Consider the following 17,420-nt stretch of genomic DNA (forward strand, 5'->3'; position numbering starts at 1 on the left):
CAGCTTCTTTTTGCAAATAACATTTTTTTTGCAACATAGTCACATCTACTTGTTTATATATTATGCATGGCTGTTTTTCTGCTATACCATGGGTTGAGTACCTGTGGCTAATAGAAATGATATGGCCATCAAAACCTAAAATATTTGCTCCCTGGTCCTTCATAAAAAAAAGGATATTCCATCAATGCCCTAGGAGACAATATTAGAGCCCATGGGATCAGTAATAGCATGTTAAGCAAATAGTTTCCCAAAACTTAGTAAAGTATTGCCTTACAGTTAGAATTTTGGAATTTTTTGTTTATTTATCTTTGAGAGAGAGAGAGAGAGAGAGAGAGAGAGAGAACGAGCAGGGAAGGGGCAGAGAGAGACAGAGACACAGAATCTGAAGCAGGCTCTAGGCTCTGAGCTGTCAGCACAGAGCCGGACGCGGAGCTCAAGCTCGGACCGTGAGATCATTACCTGAGCTGAAGTCAGATGATTAACCAACCGAACCCCACAGATGCCCCGGGATTTTTTTTAAACAAAGCATTTTTAACATACATTATGCAGTTTCTCTCATGACATCCCTCTGAGGTAGATGTTATACTCTTATTTGAACCTATTGAAAACTGTGGTTCAGACGTCTTAACATACTTGTCCCAGTTCATGTAATGATCATCTTCTAAAGATACTAGAATATTTCCCCTTTTTTCACACCCCATTCACATACTCTATTTCTCTCCAATGGTCTGCTTGGGATTTTTTTTTCCTAAGTAGAGGCTGTAGCTACTTCTGGTCTATCCCACAATGACATCACTTTTATAAGTAATTCAGATGTTATCAAACTTCATTCCTAACAGCCAAGAGGCTCACAAAGATACCTCAGAGGCCACTGAAAATGAGCAGGGTACAAGAGGGTGAACAGCATGTCCATGGTACTTCTCAGATATTGTGTATTAGACCTTTGTGTTACATTTAGTCTGCAGAAGTATTTCCACTTAAAATTGTTTTTTAAACACGGTTTTAACAATTATTATTTCTCTTTGTTTTGTAACTTAAACCATTCTAAATTCCTTGGAAACATCTGCTTTTCTTCCCTTTCTCCTCATCCCTCAAACAATGTAACACAGCACTGTATTATAAATTGGTACACCATTATCCTTAACAAAGTTGATTATCTGTGAATCATGTTGCTCAGCATGACTACATTAAAGCATTATGCAAATCGGGTCTATTATTTCCTCCTTTTTGTATATGAAGGGAGGATTGTTTAGGTAGGAATAATGGTGAAAATTGATTAGACATTATATCCTATTATACCACAACAATAATTAAGACAGTGGTTGAAATTTTCACAGATATATGACAGAAAGGCATATTTAAGAAATAATGTTTAAACTCTCAGAAAATATGAACATTCTGTAGCTTTAGCGCTTTTAGCCAGGAATAACAATAGACTAAATAGGACTGTGGGAAAGACCATATCTGGTTTTAATAAAGACAGTAGAATCACCTTTCCCCTTTTCACACACAAAAAAACACATAGCCAAGAGGAAAATGAACTTTCTTAATTAGTATGTTAAGACTATATTGAAAGTAGAGATGGAAGTGTGTCTCTTTACTTCACAGTGTAGGTTTATTAAAGATTATTTAAATAACTAGTTCAATTAATTTTTCAACCAATCTATTGCCTGCTAAACTGGCATCCAGCCCGGTACTCTCACCTAGTGTGTGGTACTACTGTTTCCTAAGACTGGATCCTCTTTTATTCTTTTCTCATGAACTACAATCCACAGAAAATTTTAAGCATAAAATCATTATTAACCTCCCAGATTGAAGCGTTCCCTACCAACTACCCAGTCTATTCCCAGCGAACAGAAGTGTATTTGTTTAAAACAGGTTAATTTCAGGGTTGCCTGGGTGGCTCAGTTGGTGAAGTGTCTGACTTCAGCTCAGGTCATGATACCACGACTTGGCTTGTGAGTTTGATCCCCGTGTCAGACTCCGTGCTGACAGCTCAGAGCCTGGAGCCTGCTTCAGATTCTCTCTGTCTGTCTGTCTGTCTGTCTCTCTCTTTGCCCCTCCCTCACTTGCACTCTCTCTCTCTCAAAACAAAAACAAAAACTTAATTTTAAAACAGATATATTTCAAAGACATTTATTGGGTGGGAAGTAGGTCAACGTCAAATGATTTCAAATTAATGAGAATTAAAGCTTAATCCAAACTATAAATTCTAATTTTTGCAATTCCTTTGTATATATATGTGCATGTGAGCATGGTGTCCCTCTTTCTATTTGTCTTTTTTTTTTTTTGAAAAATCTTGGATCTCTAAAAGATCATTTAAAAGAATACCTTTTTTTAAAATAAAAAGAATACCTAGATTATTTCTTAAATAAGATGTATTCAAAAGTAATAATTTTAAAGAAAAATATCAGTAAATGGATTACATTAAAATCAAGTTTCTATTGATTAGATGAGAGTCCAAAAAGCAATTCACAGATTGGTTGATAGGGCTTATTTTGCTGGCAGTGATATAGGGCAATTAGAACTCTCATACCCTGGTTACTCTAAATCGGATAACTCTTCTAGAAAATTCTTTAGAATTAACTATCAAAATTGTAGATATGAACTGATAATAACATCACTAGTTATAAATGCAGCTTCCAGAGACATGCACAAAAGTGTTTATGGCAGCTTTACTGTAATTGCCAAAATTAGAAACAATCAAAATACCCACTAACCATAGATTAGATCAATAAATTATGGTGTATTTATATAATAAAATTCTATGAGGAAATGAAAATGAATTGTTGCTATATGGAATAATGTGTATGAAACAATGCTGAGCAAAAACATCAGACACAGATGCGCACTTCGTTATTCCATTAGAAAAAGAACAAAGGCATGCAAATTGTACCATAGTCTCAAAGTCAAGATAGTGGATACCTTAAAAAACAAAGTGAGTAGTATTTGTGAGGAGCATGACCATGGCTTTTGAGATGAAGTAATATTCTCTTTCTGGACCTAGTGGTGTTTACTTGGATTTTCATTTTGTAATACTTCATTGAGCCCTATATTTATGGTTTATGCCTTTTATTTTTATATATTGCATGTTACATTTCTTTTGAAAAGGGGGCAACATTAGAATGACAAAACCTAATCTATACAGTAAAAAAAATTCTTTTCTCATTAATTCATTTCAGAATAATGCAAATCTGTGATAGATGCGATTTTGTCACAGTTCAGCAGAGGTGATCAATTTACTTCAGACTCTAGAAATGTATGAACATCCAACACCAATCTGATTGAGCTAATAATGCTTCAAATAGCTTGCAACCAATTACTAATATAAGATATTTAAAGCAATGGTAGAATGGGCTGTTAGTGTCTATAGAATATTCATACTGAAGATGTTATGAATTAAATCATTTAAACTTAAAAGCAGTATATGATATTGCTTGAATTTTCATTCGATATGCATATTTTGAAATGGTTGAAAGGTAAGTTCAACCTTGTTTCTGTTAGAGTATAAGGAAATATCTTCCTTTTACAGAATTGTGAATGAATTCTGATACCTAGGTAGACGCATTAAAAACTTTAAAAGATAAGCAAAAATGAATATTACTTCTGGCCCTCAAAACTATTTCTAAATACAAAAACTAGGAAAAGGCATAAATATGATACATCAGTACTGGTACTGAAATAGTTCAGAGTTAAATGGTGGCTCCTAAAATGTGTTTGTCTCAACATGAGACAACAGGGTATTTCTACTTCCTTTAAAAAGGAAGATGGGAGGGGCACCTGGGTGACTCAGTTGGTTAAGCTCCGACTTCGGCTCAGGTCATGATCTCGTGGTTTATAAGTTCGAGACCCGCATCGGACTCTGTGCTGATAGCTCGGAGCCTGGAGCCTGGAGCCTGCTTCAGATTCTGTGTCTCCTTCTCTGTCTGCCCCTCCCCCACTTGGGCTGTGACTCTATCAAAAATAAATAAATGTAAAAAAAAAAAGTTTTTTTAGAGGAAGATGGGAGCCATGTGAGAAATATGATTAATAAATTCCAAGTAATGTATTTGGCAGTTATTAACAGGTTGTGAATTCAAGAAGTCCAAAGGATTAATTTAAGAAAAAATAGTGCAGGAAAAGTAGAGTCAAACCAAAGAACCGTTCGCAAATTGAGAAAATGCATATATTTAACACAAGGTCTAAGTAAACAAGATAATTATTTGTTACTTTGAAGAAATAGTTATATTTTCAGTAGGACAGTCAAGTAGCAAAGGGTCCTATAGGAAGTGATAAAAGGGAATCTAAGCAATTTCTACAAAAAACTCCATAAGGAGTAATGTCACAAGAGGCGGATACTAAAGACATGGAGGGCGAAGTGGGAATTACCAGGCAGAGCTCAGAGATGTCAATATCAAAATGGAGATATAATGGATTATAACTTACACTATCATTTGCAGAAAAGAAAATCCTGGTATATTGCCTGATCACCCTGTGTGAATATTATTTTTAGAGTCCCTTATTTTCCCTGAGAGGAAAATAAGTACAAACCAGGTGAATTTTCACCATAACCCTCAATTTATGGTTAAGATGTACAGTCAGGCTTAGAGATCTTAAGTGTCAGTTGAGAGACAATAAAATGAATTTCTCAACAAGTGAAAGGTTATTTTTCTCATGACCAATTGGAGTACTCAAATAAAGATTGTTTATTTCACATTATGAAATAAAATTAACGTGATTTGAATTTTAGGAATATTAGTTTGCCCCTAATTCCTAGAGTTTCAATCACATAAGTCCCAAAATAAGAATAACAGACCAATCAGAGTGAGGAGACGGAAATGACTCTCTGAGTGTGTAATATGTGCAAAGAACATATGCTTATTTTAGGTATATGATCTATTTCCCGTAAGTGCTTAGTATTTTAACTATACCTTACATGCATGCATTCTGAGAACTACAAAGACTAAGAAAATTGCTAGAGGTCAGTTAAGTGCTGGAGCAAAAAGTTGAAAGCACACCTATTTGAGACACTCCTTTTACCTCACACTACTCTGTTCTACCTCACTAGAACCCAAAGTGTGAACAAACCTGCTGGGCTTTGCCTCACTGACTTTATGGTGGGGGGGGTCAAGTAAACAGTCATTTATGAAACACAAAATAGGCTCTCCCTGTATCAGACACTTTTGGAAATTTCTTCTGCTTGCATATGTATTTAGAGTTGAAGGCCTCAGACACAGTACAAATATTTTCAGATGAAATAGTCATCACAGTAATTCCTCGGGCACTGAATGCCTTAGGAATCCAGGTCACCTAAGGGAATGGCTGAGAAAAAGACCTAGGGGCCTATTCCATTCCATTTATTTCCATTATTTCCTGGAGACAGGTGTTCAGTGAGTACAGTGACAGTTTTCTAAAGTGTAAATATTTCAAGGATATGCACTTTTTTTGAGAGAGAGATAGAGAAGAGCTCAAGCAGGGGAGGGGCAGATGGGGAGAGAGAGAGAGAGAGAGAGAAATAGACAGAGAGAGAGAATCTTAGGCAGCTTCCACACCCAGCACAGAACCGGACACAGGGCTTGATCTCACGACTGTGAGATCATGACCTGAGCTGAAATCAAGAATTGGCCGTTTAACCAACTGAGTCATCCAGGTGCCCCAAGGGCATGCACTTCTTAATAATGGCTCTGAAAATAAAACTTTGATAACATATTTTTGAGAAACATTATGATTTGATATCTCAAACCATAGCCCAAACTACTATTACTGAAGGACAGGTTTTGATTTGTTATTATGTGTATTAGTTTAGTTAACAAATATACATTAAGATCCTACTCTATATCAGGCATTTTGGCATGTTCTGAAACCATGTAAATAAAAATAGTTTTGTCTCTGGAATCTGTACTTAAGAAAATTAAATACGTTAAGGAGAAAGACTATTGTTTGCATTCCAGTTCTACTAGTCTTGCTTCAATTCCTTAAGCGTGCCGTCTCCCTAAAGCCATACTCCTTAATGAATGGCATGTGATAGTCACCCCACTCCCACTCCCCCTCACCCAAGTAATACCTACTGGTCCTTGAAATTCAACCTAAAATATCACCTCCTAAGAGCCAACTATTTTCTGGTCTAGGTCATAGATAGGAATAAGCATTTGTTGATTTCCTGTGTGATTGATTAGAACAACAAATGAAAGCAGCTTGAGAACTCAAAGCTTTTTGATGGAGAAGACTTCAGAATGGGAAATCTCATTGAATCCATTGGGATCAGCATATGTCCATATGTGGATGTGTAAGCTCTTTGGTTTGCCGGAAGTTTATCTAAGCAACAGGAAATAGTATCAGTGATTTCTAGCTATATATACCACAGTCATCGTTGCATCTTTTATCAAAATGAGGGTATTTAAGCCTCACCATCAGAAATAATGATTTTAACTCTCACTTCATTTGTCAGCTCTCCATAAAGCCTTCCTTGACCCCTCCATCTTCTGTCATTGAAGACAAAATCCATGAGCACAGAAATCTTCCAGTTCTGTTCTGTATCCAAGTACTTACAACAATACCCAGAAGACTTCTTCAATAGTTGGTTGAAAAAATGAATACTCCTTTTAATTCCCCACAGTACTTATATCAGTTCATAATAGTCTAAAAATTATTTACAAATTTGTCTTTCTTGTAAGTGTGGGTTTCTCGAGGACACAGACAGTGTGCTTGATTCACTTTCATAGAGTAATTAATCAGAAAAATATGTATGTGCATGATCCATGTTTGTTAAGTACACAGTCCTACTTGCTTATTAGGGAAGCAGAACATGCACAGGATGGATTTGAGGAACTAGAAATTGGAGTCTCAGAGCAATAAAAATATAATTACAATGGTACATGGAAAAAATGATGTGTGCCTGAAATATATTAGCAACAAAAAAGGGGACAAAAGAAGGGAATAGTTTATGGTTCTTTTAGTGTTTGATTGGATATAGATAAATCAGGGAAAATGCATTAATAAATATTTAAGACAATTTCAATTTTATAACATAGTCAACATGGGTGCTATTAGCCAAAAAAGAAAATGCAAGAGTAAAATCTAGTTTGCAGCAGAAACTAATGACAATAATTGAATTTGAAGTAGAGATGGGATATTCAGGTAATTATATACATGGTCAATTGGAAAAATGGAGTCTAAATGTATTTCTCAGGAAAGCAAACTGAGTATGATTATATGGTTTCAAGAAATAATAGTTGATGCCACACAGCAAAGCATAAAGAGTAAGAAGGCTAAGGATAAATTACCAGAAAATACTTGAATAAAGGGAGTGTGGTGGCAGAATAATGCAATATGCAATTTTAAATACTGAGAATTATACAATTAATGCAAGAAATGGAACAGTGAAAAACACTGTAAGAAATTAGTTTCAAGGAAGGAAGAGTTGTCAGCAAAGCCAAAGAAACTAGTTGACTGTATTTCAAAAGTAGATAATTTTGATGACTAAGCCTTAGAAAGCAGAGAGAAAAACTTTAATTCAGTTTAGTCACGTTTTCATTGTTTCAAGGGCCATGTTAGCATCTGTAAACACAAAGGAAATAAAATACCATTCTTGTTCTGGAGGCATTAAGTGTGAGCAAAGCTGGACTATGTAGAAAGTGTGTGGGAAGAATATAGGGAAAGCAATTTGGAGTAATCATTTGAACTTTATCCTCTGAAAGATAGATTTGTAATATCCTGAGAGATATTACACATTTAAGAATGGTTGTTTCTGATTTAATTTGTAAAATAAAGCCTGTTTCAAATAAACTTTACCCTCTAAGAGTTTGTATTAAGACAAAATTATCTGCACAACACTTTTTCATATTCTTGAGAATTTATAATTCACATAAATATATGGAAACCACTATATGCATAATATTTTTCTATTTTATTGTGTATTTTTAAATTATATAATACAATATTATCAACTATAGTCACCATGTTTTACATTAGACTCTCAGAACTTGCTCATCTTGTAACTAAAAGTTTATACCCTTTAACCTTTCCCATTTCTCTCACTCTCTAGACCCTAGCAACCACTTTTCTATTCTCTGTTTCTGGCTTTTTGTTTGTCTTTTTGCTTTTTTTAGACTCCTCATATAAGTAATACCATGCAGTATTGGTATTTCTCTGTCTGGCTTGCTTCACTTAGTATAATGCCCTCAAAGTTCATGTATATTATCACAATTGGCAGAATTTCTTTTTTCATTGCTGAATAATGTTCCATTGTATATCTATACACCATCTTCTATATTATTCATATATTGACAAGTACTAAGGTTGTTTCTATATCTTGACTACTGTGAATAATGCTTCAATGAACACAGGAATGCATATATCTCTTTAATATCCTGTTTTCATTTCCTATGGATATATACCCAAAAGTAGGATTGCTGGATCATATGGCAGTTCTATCTTTAATTTTTTTTAAGAAAATCTATACTTCTTTTGTGACTGTACCAAGTTATATTCCCACCAACAGTTCATAAAGTTCTTTTTTATTCACATCCTTGTCAACACTTGCTATCCCTTCCTTTCTTTCGTTCGTTCTTTCTCTTTCTTTCTTTCTTTCTTTCTTTCTTTCTTTCTTTCTTATGACATTAGTTTTAATTGATGTGAGATGATATTTCACTGTGGTTTAAATTTATGTTTCCCTGTTGATTAGTAATGTTGAACATTTTTTCTTCCATGTACTTTTTGGCTATTTAGATGTATTGTTTGGAAAAAAATGTCTATTCAATCCCTCTGCCCATTTTTCAATTGGATTTTTGTGGTTTTTTCTTTTGTTATTGAGTTGTATGAACTCTTTATATAATTTGGATAGTAACCCCTTATTAGATATATGACTTGAAAATATTTTCTTTCATTGAGTTGGTTGCTTTTTCACTTTGTTGATAGGTTTCTTTGCTGTGCAGGATTTTTTAGTTTGATGCAGTTTTACTAGTTTATTTGTACTTTTGTTGCCTTTGTTTTTCATGTCAAATCCAAAACATTATTGCCAAGATTGATGTGTAGAAGCCTACCACCTGTTTTCTTCTAGAAGTTTTATGGCTTCAGATCTTACATTTAAGTCTTTAATTCATTTTGAGTTATTTTTTTTTATGTATGGAGTAAGGTAAAGGTCTCGTTTTATTCTTTTTAGTGTGGCTGTCCAGTTTTCCCAACACCATTTATTACAGAGATTATCCCTTCCACATTGTATATATTTTTTTGCTTTTTTTATCATAAATTAAGTGACTATATATATAAATGGGTTTATTTCTGGGCTCTCTATTCTGTTTCATCAATCTGCGTGTCTGTTTTTATGCTAATACCATGTTGTTTTGATTATTATAGCTTTGTAATATAGTTTACAGCCAGGAAGTGTGAGGTCTCCAGTTTTGTCCTTTTTCTCAAGTTTATCTTGGTCATTTGGGGTCTTTTATCTTTGTTATTAAGGATACAAAGCTTAGAATTGTTTGTTCTATTTCTATGAAAGGTACTATTGGAATTTTGATAGAAATTGCATTGAATCTATAGTACTATGGACATTTTAATAATATTAACTTTTCCAATCAATGAGCATTAAATATTGTTCCATTTGTGTTTCTTCAATTTTTTTTTCATTTGTTACTTATAGTTGTCAATGTATAGATCTTTCACTCTCTTGCTTAAATTTATTCCTAGGTTTTTAATTCTTCTTGATGCAATATTAAATGGGATTACTTTCTTAATTTTTCTTGTTGATAGTTTTTTAGTGTATAGAAATTCAAGAGATTTTCATAATATTGATTTTGTATCCTGAAAGTCAATGAATTTATTTATTAATTCTAACAGGTTTTTCAGTGAAGTCTTTAGGGTTATCTATATACAATATATGTCATCTGCAAGAAGAAATGACATACAATTTCTTCATTTCCAATTTGGATAACTTTTATTTCTTTCTCTTGCCTAACTTCTATGGCTAGGACTTCCAAACCAGGTTGAAAAAAAAATGGTGCAAGTAGGCACCCTTGTGTTATTCCTAATCTTAGAAGAAAAGTTTTCAGTCTTTCAACACTGAGTATGATGTTAGCTGTGGATTTGTCATACATGTCTTTTATTAGGTTGAGATATGATACCTCTATTCCACTTTGTTGAGAGTTTTTATTATGAACGCAAGTTGAATATTGTCAAATGCTTTCTCTGTGTGTATTGAGATGATCATATGATTTTTATCCTTCATTTTGTTAATGTGGTGAATCACCTATAATTCATAGGTGTTGGGCCATCCTTGCATCCCTGAAATAAACCCCATTTGATTATAATTTTTTTGATTATAACTTTATGATTCACTTAATGTATTGTTGAATTTAGTTTGTTAACACATCTGTTGAGGATTTTTGCATCTATGTTCATCAGAAATATTGTCCTGTAATTTACTTTTTTTTTATATTTCCCTTGCCTAATTTTGTTTTCAAGGTAATGTTGGCTTTGTAAAATGAGTTTGGAAGTATTTTCTCCTCCTCTATTTATACAATAATCTATATAATTTTTTAAACATTATTGAGAGTAAATTTCTATATATACAAAGAAACTAAGCTGAACAAATATATCATGGGGTTTTCTAAAGTTAAAAGTTTCATTTCTAAACAGTATAATATAAATTTTACAAAACTGTGTATTTTACTTCGTATATGAAAACAGAAAAACATAATTTCTAATTTCATTTCCACAGATGAAAGTTAGTTCTGATACACTTAGAAAGCAAATCATATTTATGAATATAATATGTTCTGATTAACTAGAACTTTTATTAGCAAATATGTCACTACAATTGTGGATAATTAAAATAGCATTAAAACCACAAAAACAGAAAATAAAAAACTGACATAATGATGATAACTGTTTATTAGTAACAGAGTTTTCTCATTTCAAGAGAAGAAATATTCAAAGGAAAATACTTAGGTATTATCAAATACCTGTGTATATAATATCCTCGAATATAACCAACCTGTTGAAATTTCTAATACTCAGAATATTTTTTTTGTAAAATAACTCAACCGACAAGAGATATAATGCTGTATCTATTACAGCTTAACATCAACACACCTTATGATACAAAATTTTCACTCCTAGGTTTATACTCAGTAGACATGTGTTCTTGTGTTACCAAAAGACTTGTATAAGAATGTTGAGAGTAGTGCTGTTCACAATAGCCCAAGCCATAGAACAATTCAAATATGTATCAATAGTCGAGAAAAATTATGGCATATTTGCACAATGGAATACCATAAATCAGTGAGAATAAACAAACTGCAACAACACATATGAATGAATCTGAAAAACATTTATTTAAATTTAATTTTTAAAGTTCATTTATTTATTTTGAGAGACAGAATGTATGCATGTGAACAAGTTGGGGAGGGACACAGGGAGAGAGAGAGAGAGAGAGAGGGAAGGAGAGAGAGAATCCCAAGCAGGCTCTGCTCAGTGCATAGCCTGACATGGGGCTTGATCTCACTACCACAAGATTACAACCTGAGCAGATACCAGATGCCTAACTGACTGAGCCACCCAGGCTCCCCTAATTTCATTGTTGTAAGTAATAGGATTTAAGGATGTGTGTAGAGAGCTAGATTCTGAATCATCTTGTTGGTTGGGGAGGGGGGGTTTGCTAGCCATTACGAAGTTAGTCACGTTTTTTAACTCTTTTTTTTTGTTTGCTTTGTTTTTTTTAACTGAGGTATAACTGCCAAAATATTATATTAGATTCAAGTATACAGTGTAATGATTTGACATTGGTATATATTGCAAATGATTACTATAATAACTCAGTTAACATCCATTGCCATACATAGTTACAAATGTTTTCTTCACTTTGTAATGAGAACTTTCAGGATCTATTCTTCTAGTTACCTTCAATACACAATTGAAATATGCATATTTCATATACATTATTGCATTACTAACTATAGCCACCATGTGGTACATTACATCTCCACGACATTAATTTTATAACTGGAAGTTTGTACCAACAAAAACATTTGTTGAGTGAAAGAAGCCAAACACAACCGAGTACATACTGGTTTATTCCATCTATATAAAGTTTACATATAAATAAAAGTAATTTATAGTAATCACTAGTCAGGATATTAATTACTCTCAAGGAAGTGGTAACTGGAGGAAGACACATGGAGGAGCTTCTGGACTACTGGTAATATTCTGTATCTTGATCTGGGTGCTGTTTACAATGTGTTCAGTCTGTGAAAATTCATCAAGCTCTACACTTATGATGTATGCATCTTTATGTAATACTTTAATAAAAAGTTTACATTAACATAATATATTTGGGGAACTGTGGGGAAAAAGGTATATTGGTAAGTCCCTTAGGAAGGATCCTATTTCTAAATTATTTTCTACCTCTTTGGCTACACTGTGGCTAAATCTTCACCATCAGTGTGGGGTTGGTTGAGTAATCTCAGTAACTGCTGACATACAATTAGGTAATTCATATGCCTAATTGCAGGAAATTTTCCATATTGGTTTATGGGCATAACCATAGTCACTGTCTGTTAATAGGGATGCTTATGGAAGAAGATAAATTTGGGTGTTTTGATGACCACATTTTGAATTCAGATAAAGCTCAATGGATATGTATTCATGGATTCCCCAGAAGCATATAAAAACCAAAAAAATTTTTTTTTACTTTCTCAGGATAAAATAGGCTTGACTTTATTTACTCTTTTCTATTTTCCTCAGCAAAGCATTGTTCTAATAGAACATCAAGTCTAAATTTACTGAGTTGAATTTTGTATGAATTTTCTTCTGTTAGATGACTAGAAAAATGTTTTGCTTAGAAAAAAAAGTCCATAAAACTATGTCTGTTGTAAATAAAAAAAAATCATGTTTTTAAAAATGTGACAGCAAACTATAAACTGAAAAAACAACAGGCTTGCATAGTGGGAGGTGCCATATGGAAAGAATGAGTCAGTCAATCTGTCAACAGACATTTGTTGAGCATCCACTTTGAGTCAACTCATTCTAGCAGTGAGAATACAGTGACAAACAAAACAAATGTGACGCCTGCCCTCATGGGGCTCACAGTAGAGGAAATAACGGCCAGTTAATAAAAAATATTGGTTGTAATGAAGAATCATTCTGAACACAGACACATCTAAGTATTTTATTTTATTCTTTGTGCACATAAAAGTAAGACATATTTTAACAATTGTGAACATAATATTCAGATCTTTTCTCTTATTATATATCCATGTGTTGGAGTTCTATATTTTTTTTCATTAAGCACAGCCATAAGATTATTTATGATATCCAGATTCATTTTCTTTAAGTAGAGCAGGAACCTCACAACACTCTCAAAGTGGGCTGAATGAAAAATCTGCCTGGCTTTTGATGGTTTTTCTTTAGTCATTCAATTGTCTCTTGCACATCTAATTCAAAAAGAAAAATTTTGCTTTCTTTTCTTTATTAATCCTTTCCAAAACATTTAAACTAATATTCTTAAAAACAACTCTATTTATTTTACACTGATATTTAATGGCCTTATAAACAAATAAATTATTATAATAAAAAATATACCTGACAGTTCTGGAAAACAATAATAGAGTTCTGGAAAAGAACAATAGACAATACAATTGATTCTTCATAAACAATTCAACTGGCAGACACAGATGTTCATGGACATTTACAAACATTGCCAGTGGGGTGCTTGGGTGGCTCAGTGGGTTAAGCGTCCAACTTTAGCTCAGGTCATGATCTCACAGCTCGTGGGTTCGAGCCCCGCTTCCAGCTCTGTGCTGATAGCACAGCGCTTGGAGCCTGCTTGGGATTCTGTGTCTCCCTCTCTCTTTACTCTTCCCCCACTCATGTTCCCTCTCTCCCTTTCTCTCTCAAAAATAAACATTACAAAAAAAAAAAAAGAACACTGCCAGTGATGGGGCATCTGGGTGGCTCAGTTGGTTAGGTGTCCGACTCTTGATTTGGGCTCAGGTCATGGCCTCACAGTTTGTTGTGAGTTTGAGCCCAGCATCACACTTTGCACTGACAGTGCAGAGCCTCCTTCGGATTCTCTCTCTTCCTATCTCTCTTGCACTCTCTCTCAAAATAAACAAATTAACTTTAAAAAAATAAAAGAACATTGCTGGTGAGTGCTGCACATTCAATTAGCACATGTTAGTTAGTTAACACATGTTACAAAACAAAACAACAAAAAGACTGAAGTGATCCACCCAGTAAGTTGTTTAAATAGATGTAGGTTAGAAGAACTACTGAAGTTGTTTAATAAGGGAGTCTCCATCCTCGTGTAGCACTTGAACTTTAGAAGTGTGGCTAGTTCAAACTCAAATGCGCTGTGAATGCAAAAAACATATGAGATATTTGGGGTACATTTTTGAGCATAAAAATGTAAAATGCCACATTAACTTTTTTACCTATTATATGTTGAAATAATAATATTTTGAATATATTGAATAAAGGAAACATACTTTTGAAATTAATTTTACCTGTTTCTTTTGCTCATTTTAAAGTGACGACTACAGGGGCGCCTGGGTGTCTCAGTTGGTTAAGTGTGTAACTTTGGTTCAGGTCATGATCTCATGGTTCACGAGTTCGGAGCCCCACGTCGTTGGGCTCTGTGCTGATAGCTTGGAGCCGGGAGCCTGCTTCAGGTTCTGTGTCTCCTTCTTCTTTCTGCCCCCCTACGCTCACACTCTGTCTCTGTCTCTCAAAAATGAGTAAATGTTAAAAAAATAAAAAATAAATAAAGTGACTACTAAAAAATAATAAATTACATGTGGCTCACATTTACGGTTCTCATCATATCCTATATGGTCAGTGTTGTAATGTGTGGGTGTTTATATGTGTGTGTGTGTGTGTGTGTGTGTGCATAATTGTTTAGACAATTCTAAACAAGGATGTTAAACTGGAACAGTTGAAAAGACTTCAATAAAGGACAGACTTTGAGAAAATGAATAAGGAAAAATGTAATACACTTAGAATAACAACATCAATTACCAGAAACTCCCCCAACCTCCTGCAGTGTTACAAGAGCAGAGTAGTTTCCTGAATCTAGAGAAGTCATCCAGAGGACCACACCTAAACTCAGGGTTACTCAGTGAAAAAAGGGTTTCAGGAGAATAGATACCCAGACGTCACTCTCCTCCTGTCCTCTGATCTTCCCCTAGTGTTTCCCACTGATGAAGGCCAACAGGAAGCCACAGGACAAGAGCACCATTAGGTAAGCCATATGGATCGGATTTGCAGACTACAGAAGATGGTGCAAAGATAGTGAAGGGTAGATCCAAGCAGACAAATGAAATATCTAGCACTCAAATGGATTATGAGCTTATTTCTAACCATAATCTTCTATGTTAGATAGATGTACTTTCAAAGCAATAAAAGATAATCAGAAATGTTATTGCATCTAAATTTGGTGTACACTCAAATGGAACTTTTTTTTTGATTTTTGCAATTTTATTTTATTTTATTTTTTTATGAAATTTATTGTCGCATTGGTTTCCATACAACACCCAGTGCTCATCCCATCAGGTGCCCTCCTCAATGCCCATCACCCACTTTCCCCTCCCTCTCACCCCCCATCAACTTTCAGTTTATTCTCAGTTTTTAAGAGTCTCTTATAGTTTGCCTCCCTCCCTCTCTGTAACTTTTTCCCCTCCCCCTCCCCCATGGTCTTCTGTTAAGTTTCTCAGGATCCACATATGAGACATATGGTATCTGTCCTTCTCTGCCTGACTTATTTCACTTAGCCTAATGCTCTTCAGTTGATCCACGTTGCCACAAATGGCCAGATTTCATTCTTTCTCATTGCCAAGTAGTATTCCATTGTATATATAAACCACATCTTCTTAATCCATTCGTCAGTCAATGGACATTTAGGCTCTTTCCATAATTTGGCTATTGTTGAAAGTGCTGCTATAAACATTGGGGTACAAGTGCCCCTATGCATCAGCACTCCTGAATCCCTTGGGTAAATTCCTAGCAGTGCTATTGCTGGGTCATAGGGTAGATCTATTTTTAATTTTTTGAGGAACCTCCACATTGTTTTCCAGAGTGGCTGCACCAGTTTGCATCCCCACCAACAGTGCAAGAGGGTTCCCGTTTCTCCACATCCTCTCCAGCATCTATAGCCTCCTGATTTGTTCATTTTAGCCACTCTGACTGGTGTGAGAAAAATGTCCCCAGCTGAAATTCCAAAGGAACTTTTTTTTTTAAAGGTGAGGCAATATATATAGTGTGACAATAGCTTAAAACAACAGGCTGAAAAATAATGTATGAATTTTGGACTCAGATCCACAGCTCAGTAAAATCTCTTTTTTTTTTTGTATATGTTAAAAGTTAATTTTACAAAGCAACAAAAGTATTGCTCCAACTATATAACAGGATTTTTGTAAGAGTCAATCTTTCACTACTTGAGAAGTATTGAATGAAAAGTAGTGAAATGGAAGAGTCAACATGTCACTACTTAAAAACTAGACAGTACTATAAGATAGATGCCAGTTTGGGGGTAGGGACCCTTAAGATTAGAAAGGATATAGTCTAATACTTTATCTAAACTGTGAAAAGTCCAAAGCTCTCTCAAAGGTTGCTGAATACATACAAGGGTTATGTTCTCATATGCATATCCCCTCTTAGCCCAAACTCTAGACCCAGGTTATGAATTGTCTCATTGACCAACATTAATTTTTTCTGTATTACACTGTAAAACAAAATATCTTTCCAGTCTTCATTACAAAATAAAATCCCATTTGGAAAGAGATTTTTGAGTAAAATAGACTTCGCTTTCAAAGTGAGGGATAAATTTAGCTCAACAATTCAAATATAGTGTATTGTTATTATAAATGTAACTTTGGGCATGTCACTAACAGCTATCTATTAATTACTTCATCTATAATAATTAGTTGGCTTGACATATGAAACCCATTTGAAACATGTTTCCTCCCAAGACACATATGGTCATCAATTTCTCTCATAATCAATATCAAGGCTGGATTGGAATTATTTGTCCATTATATGCTTTTCTTTTCTTTTCTTCTCCCACCCCCACCCCCACCAAGGGAGAGAGACAGAGAGACAGAGAGAGAGAGAGAGAAAGAGAGAGAGAACCAGTGGGGGAGGGGCAGAGGGAGAGAGAGAGAAGAGAGAAAGAATCCCAAGCAGGCTCCATGCTCAACAGGGCTTGATCCCATGTAATGGAGAGTAGGATGCTCAACCAACTAAGCCACCCAGGTATACCCATTGCATGCTTTTCTATAGTTAGTATAAAATAATTCTAACAAGTCTACTATAATTCACTATTGTTGTCTGTCTACCCACCTTTCTCCTCACTAGACTTTATGCCATTTCAGCACAGAAATTGTTTCTTAATCACCTTTATATCTAATACCTGACAAGTAAATGAAATATATTAGCATGTGAAAAACTAGGCA

Source organism: Lynx rufus, unplaced genomic scaffold, assembly GCF_022079265.1.
Source record: "Lynx rufus isolate CCGP_SWC_20201006 ecotype Redwood Valley unplaced genomic scaffold, mLynRuf1.p SCAF_22, whole genome shotgun sequence".
Taxonomy (NCBI): Eukaryota; Metazoa; Chordata; class Mammalia; order Carnivora; family Felidae; genus Lynx; species Lynx rufus.